Source organism: Melanostigma gelatinosum (assembly GCF_949748355.1).
Source record: "Melanostigma gelatinosum genome assembly, chromosome: 19".
NCBI lineage: Eukaryota > Metazoa > Chordata > Actinopteri > Perciformes > Zoarcidae > Melanostigma > Melanostigma gelatinosum.
The window spans coordinates 20748304-20756586 of NC_136652.1; the positions used below are offsets into that span (position 1 = coordinate 20748304).

General features: G+C 39.3%; 1 protein-coding gene across 3 annotated transcripts in view; it reads right to left on the reverse strand.

Moving 5' to 3' along the window:
* Positions 1-6076: 6076 nt before the first annotated feature.
* Positions 6077-8283, reverse strand: part of vash2 (vasohibin 2) — a 20102-nt gene continuing 17895 nt past the window's right edge. For all 3 annotated transcript variants that reach the window (XM_079290441.1, XM_079290442.1, XM_079290443.1), the window contains exon 9: positions 6077-8283. This exon is cut by the window's right edge and continues 335 nt beyond it. The gene's annotated coding sequence lies outside the window, so the exon portion shown is untranslated.

An 8283-nucleotide genomic window follows, 5' to 3' on the forward strand; every position in this document is an offset into this window, starting at 1 on the left:
CTCTTCTACACCTCAGAGGTTCATATTGTACTTTTACTCTTCTACATCTCAGAGGTTCATATTGTACTTTTGCTCTTCTACACCTCAGAGGTTCATATTGTACTTTTACTCTTCTACATCTCAGAGGTACATATTGTACTTTTACTCTTCTACACCTCAGAGGTTCATGTTGTACTTTTACTCTTCTACACCTCAGAGGTTCATATTGTACTTTTACTCTTCTACACCTCAGAGGTTCATATTGTACTTTTACTCTTCTACACCTCAGAGGTACATGTTGTACTTTTACTCTTCTACATCTCAGAGGTTCATGTTGTACTTTTACTCTTCTACACCTCAGAGGTTCATATTGTACTTTTGCTCTTCTACACCTCAGAGGTTCATATTGTACTTTTACTCTTCTACATCTCAGAGGTTCATGTTGTACTTTTACTCTTCTACATCTCAGAGGTTCATGTTGTACTTTTACTCTTCTACACCTCAGAGGTACATATTGTACTTTTACTCTTCTACACCTCAGAGGTACATATTGTACTTTTACTCTTCTACATCTCAGAGGTTCATGTTGTACTTTTACTCTTCTACACCTCAGAGGTACATATTGTACTTTTACTCTTCTACACCTCAGAGGTACATATTGTACTTTTACTCTTCTACATCTCAGAGGTACATATTGTACTTTTACTCTTCTACACCTCAGAGGTTCATGTTGTACTTTTACTCTTCTACACCTCAGAGGTCCATGTTGTACTTTTACTCTTCTACACCTCAGAGGTACATATTGTACTTTTACTCTTCTACACCTCAGAGGTCCATGTTGTACTTTTACTCTTCTACACCTCAGAGGTACATATTGTACTTTTACTCTTCTACACCTCAGAGGTTCATATTGTACTTTTACTCTTCTACACCTCAGAGGTACATGTTGTACTTTTACTCTTCTACACCTCAGAGGTTCATATTGTACTTTTACTCTTCTACATCTCAGAGGTTCATATTGTACTTTTGCTCTTCTACACCTCAGAGGTACATATTGTACTTTTACTCTTCTACACCTCAGAGGTTCATGTTGTACTTTTGCTCTTCTACACCTCAGAGGTACATATTGTACTTTTACTCTTCTACACCTCAGAGGTTCATGTTGTACTTTTACTCTTCTACACCTCAGAGGTTCATGTTGTACTTTTACTCTTCTACACCTCAGAGGTTCATGTTGTACTTTTACTCTTCTACACCTCAGAGGTACATGTTGTACTTTTACTCTTCTACACCTCAGAGGTTCATATTGTACTTTTGCTCTTCTACACCTCAGAGGTACATATTGTACTTTTACTCTTCTACATCTCAGAGGTACATATTGTACTTTTACTCTTCTACATCTCAGAGGTTCATATTGTACTTTTACTCTTCTACATCTCAGAGGTACATGTTGTACTTTTACTCTTCTACACCTCAGAGGTTAATGTTGTACTTTTGCTCTTCTACACCTCAGAGGTTCATGTTGTACTTTTACTCTTCTACACCTCAGAGGTTCATATTGTACTTTTACTCTTCTACACCTCAGAGGTACATATTGTACTTTTACTCTTCTACACCTCAGAGGTTCATGTTGTACTTTTACTCTTCTACACCTCAGAGGTACATATTGTACTTTTACTCTTCTACACCTCAGAGGTTCATGTTGTACTTTTACTCTTCTACACCTCAGAGGTACATATTGTACTTTTACTCTTCTACACCTCAGAGGTTCATGTTGTACTTTTACTCTTCTACACCTCAGAGGTACATATTGTACTTTTACTCTTCTACACCTCAGAGGTTCATGTTGTACTTTTACTCTTCTACACCTCAGAGGTTCATGTTGTACTTTTACTCTTCTACACCTCAGAGGTTCATATTGTACTTTTACGCTTCTACACCTCAGAGGTTCATGTTGTACTTTTACTCTTCTACACCTCAGAGGTACATATTGTACTTTTACTCTTCTACACCTCAGAGGTACATATTGTACTTTTACTCTTCTACACCTCAGAGGTTCATGTTGTACTTTTACTCTTCTACACCTCAGAGGTACATATTGTACTTTTACTCTTCTACACCTCAGAGGTTCATGTTGTACTTTTACTCTTCTACACCTCAGAGGTACATGTTGTACTTTTACTCTTCTACACCTCAGAGGTTCATATTGTACTTTTACTCTTCTACACCTCAGAGGTACATGTTGTACTTTTACTCTTCTACATCTCAGAGGTTCATGTTGTACTTTTACTCTTCTACATCTCAGAGGTACATGTTGTACTTTTACTCTTCTACATCTCAGAGGTTCATGTTGTACTTTTACTCTTCTACATCTCAGAGGTACATGTTGTACTTTTACTCTTCTACACCTCAGAGGTTCATGTTGTACTTTTACTCTTCTACACCTCAGAGGTTCATATTGTACTTTTACTCTTCTACACCTCAGAGGTACATGTTGTACTTTTACTCTTCTACATCTCAGAGGTTCATGTTGTACTTTTACTCTTCTACATCTCAGAGGTACATGTTGTACTTTTACTCTTCTACATCTCAGAGGTTCATGTTGTACTTTTACTCTTCTACATCTCAGAGGTACATGTTGTACTTTTACTCTTCTACATCTCAGAGGTTCATGTTATACTTTTACTCTTCTACATCTCAGAGGTACATATTGTACTTTTACTCTTCTACATCTCAGAGGTTCATATTGTACTTTTACTCTTCTACATCTCAGAGGTTCATATTGTACTTTTGCTCTTCTACACCTCAGAGGTACATATTGTACTTTTACTCTTCTACACCTCAGAGGTTCATGTTGTACTTTTGCTCTTCTACATCTCAGAGGTTCATGTTGTACTTTTGCTCTTCTACACCTCAGAGGTACATATTGTACTTTTGCTCTTCTACACCTCAGAGGTACATATTGTACTTTTACTCTTCTACACCTCAGAGGTTCATATTGTACTTTTGCTCTTCTACACCTCAGAGGTACATATTGTACTTTTACTCTTCTACACCTCAGAGGTTCATGTTGTACTTTTACTCTTCTACACCTCAGAGGTTCATATTGTACTTTTACTCTTCTACACCTCAGAGGTACATATTGTACTTTTACTCTTCTACACCTCAGAGGTTCATGTTGTACTTTTACTCTTCTACACCTCAGAGGTACATATTGTACTTTTACTCTTCTACACCTCAGAGGTACATATTGTACTTTTACTCTTCTACACCTCAGAGGTTCATGTTGTACTTTTACTCTTCTACACCTCAGAGGTTCATATTGTACTTTTACTCTTCTACACCTCAGAGGTACATATTGTACTTTTACTCTTCTACACCTCAGAGGTTCATGTTGTACTTTTACTCTTCTACACCTCAGAGGTTCATATTGTACTTTTGCTCTTCTACACCTCAGAGGTACATATTGTACTTTTACTCTTCTACACCTCAGAGGTTCATGTTGTACTTTTACTCTTCTACACCTCAGAGGTTCATGTTGTACTTTTACTCTTCTACACCTCAGAGGTTCATGTTGTACTTTTACTCTTCTACACCTCAGAGGTACATGTTGTACTTTTACTCTTCTACACCTCAGAGGTTCATATTGTACTTTTGCTCTTCTACACCTCAGAGGTACATATTGTACTTTTACTCTTCTACATCTCAGAGGTACATATTGTACTTTTACTCTTCTACATCTCAGAGGTTCATATTGTACTTTTACTCTTCTACATCTCAGAGGTACATGTTGTACTTTTACTCTTCTACACCTCAGAGGTTAATGTTGTACTTTTGCTCTTCTACACCTCAGAGGTTCATGTTGTACTTTTACTCTTCTACACCTCAGAGGTTCATATTGTACTTTTACTCTTCTACACCTCAGAGGTACATATTGTACTTTTACTCTTCTACACCTCAGAGGTTCATGTTGTACTTTTACTCTTCTACACCTCAGAGGTACATATTGTACTTTTACTCTTCTACACCTCAGAGGTTCATGTTGTACTTTTACTCTTCTACACCTCAGAGGTACATATTGTACTTTTACTCTTCTACACCTCAGAGGTTCATGTTGTACTTTTACTCTTCTACACCTCAGAGGTACATATTGTACTTTTACTCTTCTACACCTCAGAGGTTCATGTTGTACTTTTACTCTTCTACACCTCAGAGGTTCATGTTGTACTTTTACTCTTCTACACCTCAGAGGTTCATATTGTACTTTTACGCTTCTACACCTCAGAGGTTCATGTTGTACTTTTACTCTTCTACACCTCAGAGGTACATATTGTACTTTTACTCTTCTACACCTCAGAGGTACATATTGTACTTTTACTCTTCTACACCTCAGAGGTTCATGTTGTACTTTTACTCTTCTACACCTCAGAGGTACATATTGTACTTTTACTCTTCTACACCTCAGAGGTTCATGTTGTACTTTTACTCTTCTACACCTCAGAGGTACATGTTGTACTTTTACTCTTCTACACCTCAGAGGTTCATATTGTACTTTTACTCTTCTACACCTCAGAGGTACATGTTGTACTTTTACTCTTCTACATCTCAGAGGTTCATGTTGTACTTTTACTCTTCTACATCTCAGAGGTACATGTTGTACTTTTACTCTTCTACATCTCAGAGGTTCATGTTGTACTTTTACTCTTCTACATCTCAGAGGTACATGTTGTACTTTTACTCTTCTACACCTCAGAGGTTCATGTTGTACTTTTACTCTTCTACACCTCAGAGGTTCATATTGTACTTTTACTCTTCTACACCTCAGAGGTACATGTTGTACTTTTACTCTTCTACATCTCAGAGGTTCATGTTGTACTTTTACTCTTCTACATCTCAGAGGTACATGTTGTACTTTTACTCTTCTACATCTCAGAGGTTCATGTTGTACTTTTACTCTTCTACATCTCAGAGGTACATGTTGTACTTTTACTCTTCTACATCTCAGAGGTTCATGTTATACTTTTACTCTTCTACATCTCAGAGGTACATATTGTACTTTTACTCTTCTACATCTCAGAGGTTCATATTGTACTTTTACTCTTCTACATCTCAGAGGTTCATATTGTACTTTTGCTCTTCTACACCTCAGAGGTACATATTGTACTTTTACTCTTCTACACCTCAGAGGTTCATGTTGTACTTTTGCTCTTCTACATCTCAGAGGTTCATGTTGTACTTTTGCTCTTCTACACCTCAGAGGTACATATTGTACTTTTGCTCTTCTACACCTCAGAGGTACATATTGTACTTTTACTCTTCTACACCTCAGAGGTTCATATTGTACTTTTGCTCTTCTACACCTCAGAGGTACATATTGTACTTTTACTCTTCTACACCTCAGAGGTTCATGTTGTACTTTTACTCTTCTACACCTCAGAGGTTCATATTGTACTTTTACTCTTCTACACCTCAGAGGTACATATTGTACTTTTACTCTTCTACACCTCAGAGGTTCATGTTGTACTTTTACTCTTCTACACCTCAGAGGTACATATTGTACTTTTACTCTTCTACACCTCAGAGGTACATATTGTACTTTTACTCTTCTACACCTCAGAGGTTCATGTTGTACTTTTACTCTTCTACACCTCAGAGGTTCATATTGTACTTTTACTCTTCTACACCTCAGAGGTACATATTGTACTTTTACTCTTCTACACCTCAGAGGTTCATGTTGTACTTTTACTCTTCTACACCTCAGAGGTTCATATTGTACTTTTGCTCTTCTACACCTCAGAGGTACATGTTGTACTTTGTTTTTTCTGTTGAGAGATGCGTGCTTCTCACAGGACAGCGATGCTACAAACATCTGGTGATCTTATCGAATATGATGCACTGATGTAGATTAAACCAGACAACAGGATATACAGTTACAATGCTGCAGTCAGGCGGTACATGTGTTAAAGTACAAGAATAAAGCTCCGAAATCAAACTTCTCAAGTTCAGATACTATTAGAAAGTATGCGATGCATATTCCATCCAATTAGTCGATGGATCTCATAAGCAGATGTGAAAAGTGGAAGAAGACGGTTAAAAACATAGATCATTTATTAAAAGAACACATGCTGCTACAGCTGCTGTCAGAACCACCGATGCTGTAACAGCAGGAGAGTTACAACAACATTTACTGAGGGTCACATCTTCTCCTACTCATCTCCACAGGAATACAAAACCACACGGCCTCACACGGGGAACACGCGCTCTTTAAGAATAATACAAGTGTGTGTGTGTGTGTGTGTGTGTGTCAGAGCCTCAGTCAGTCCAACGAGCTCCGTTTGATCACTGGCTGAATACTGTTCCAGTGGTTTAGGGTTTGATTCCCACACACACACACACAGGATTTTTTTTGCACAATGCACATGAGCAACTCCTCCAAACACGAAGACAGTCAAAGCTCAGACCAAGAGATTCTGACTGCACACACACTGCTGAGCAACACATGCGGGTGGAAAAATATATTTATCTTTTATCAATTCAGCATCTCAGTGCACAAATACAAATCATAAAGCATTTTATTTGTCTGGCAAAACATTTCGAATTTTATTATCATGTTCAACAGGGAACCTTTGGATTGAATCAATATGCACCCTCGTGTCCAGAAACCAGGTAAGAACAATGATTCATGTTAAAATCATGAACTTCAAAGCAGAGCATTGAATCTGTGTGTTTCAAACAGACTGCAGTACGTCTCACAGTACAGTACGTCCAGGACCAGGATGGAGGAATCAGCACTTTGGAAACAAATCAAAAAAGACCATAAAAACCAGACACCTGCTCCCACTACGAGGTGTTCTCCTGTTAAAACAAACGCTTCTCATTCAAAACCAGACGCGTACAATCAATCAAAGCCAAACGGCTTCATGAAAGCGCTTCAAGAAGTCAAGCCACAAACAGAAACCTTTACAAAAATAAAAACATTCAATAAGAATTGTCAAGCACAGAAGTCTCTACTGCAAACAGACATTTCAGCTGCTACATTGAGTTTCAGGGTGTCACTGTTTGTCTTTCAATCCAACGTTTTCATGGTCCTTCTCTCCTGACTTTAGGTCAGTCTCCATTTGTAAAGTCCACAAACACACAGTCAGAACCGCTGAGAGATGTTCTCCAGGATGTGTCCGTTTGTCCACCCCCCCGCTGTGAACACTGTTAAAAGCAAAAAGCAGCTTTGTGCTTCTTCTGTCTGCTAAAAAAACAACACAACATCAAACCTTTTTGCAAAGTATCGACACTTACGCTTCAGTACAAATGTTAACACGGTGATCTGGATGTTTCGTGCTGCTGACCAAACATCAGGAACAAGTATTCTGCTTCTCCCTCACAGCACCGAGAGCGTGGCTCAGCTTTGATCTGCACAGAAGGGAAAGCTCTTCTTGGCGAGTAGAATTGTTCTTATTGGCCAAGATTTTTATTTATTTTCCTGTGCAGACGTTTTAAAATGTAGATTATACCACAAACACCTTCCTCCTCCGTCGCTTGCCCTGTGGAAGACTGGGATTTCAGTTTGTCATGACCTGCTCTCCATCACTGCGTGTGCATAGCTTGTTGTAGAACACAAACAGCTACGGTGAAATGTTCAGTCGGCACCAAAACACAGGCGGAAAGAAGAAGAAGCGATAAAACAATGAAATGACAGCGTTCAGCGCACAGACCGCTGACATCGTCCCGCTGACGTGAACGAAGCAGTAGAACGAGGCTGCTCGTGTTCCTCACTGAGCGTTACAGCAGTGGAAGGTTATCTTCGCTCCATTAGATGTAGACTTAAAGCTGCACCAGGCATTTGTGAAAATACAACTCATGTACATTCTTGAGGAAATGAAGAAAACCACCTGGTGGCAAAAGTGAGTGGAGTCCAGCAGAGCTGTGCCATGTGCTGGAAACACGGCACAATAAAGATGGCTCCCACACATTGCTCTATAGCGCTACTAGTGGCCAAACAACATCACAGCGCCTTTAAATAGGACCGTCTTCTGTTCCGAGCTCCCAGAAGCTGCTGCAGGAGTGTGTGTGTGTGTGTGTGTGGGGGGGGGGGGTTTGCCGCAGTGCTCTAATGATCGTTCACTGATCTCCTGCATCTCCTGTGAACCCTCCTCCAGTGATCTTTCTCATGCAGATGAAGCCAACGCGTGAGGATAACCACACAGACGCCTGTGAAGGTGCTTCCTTCCTATCCGTCTCCCTGTTGGAAAACCTGGAAAGTCGTCCCTGGCAGGAGACATCAACTGCTCAAAGTCTCTGTCGGGGAAA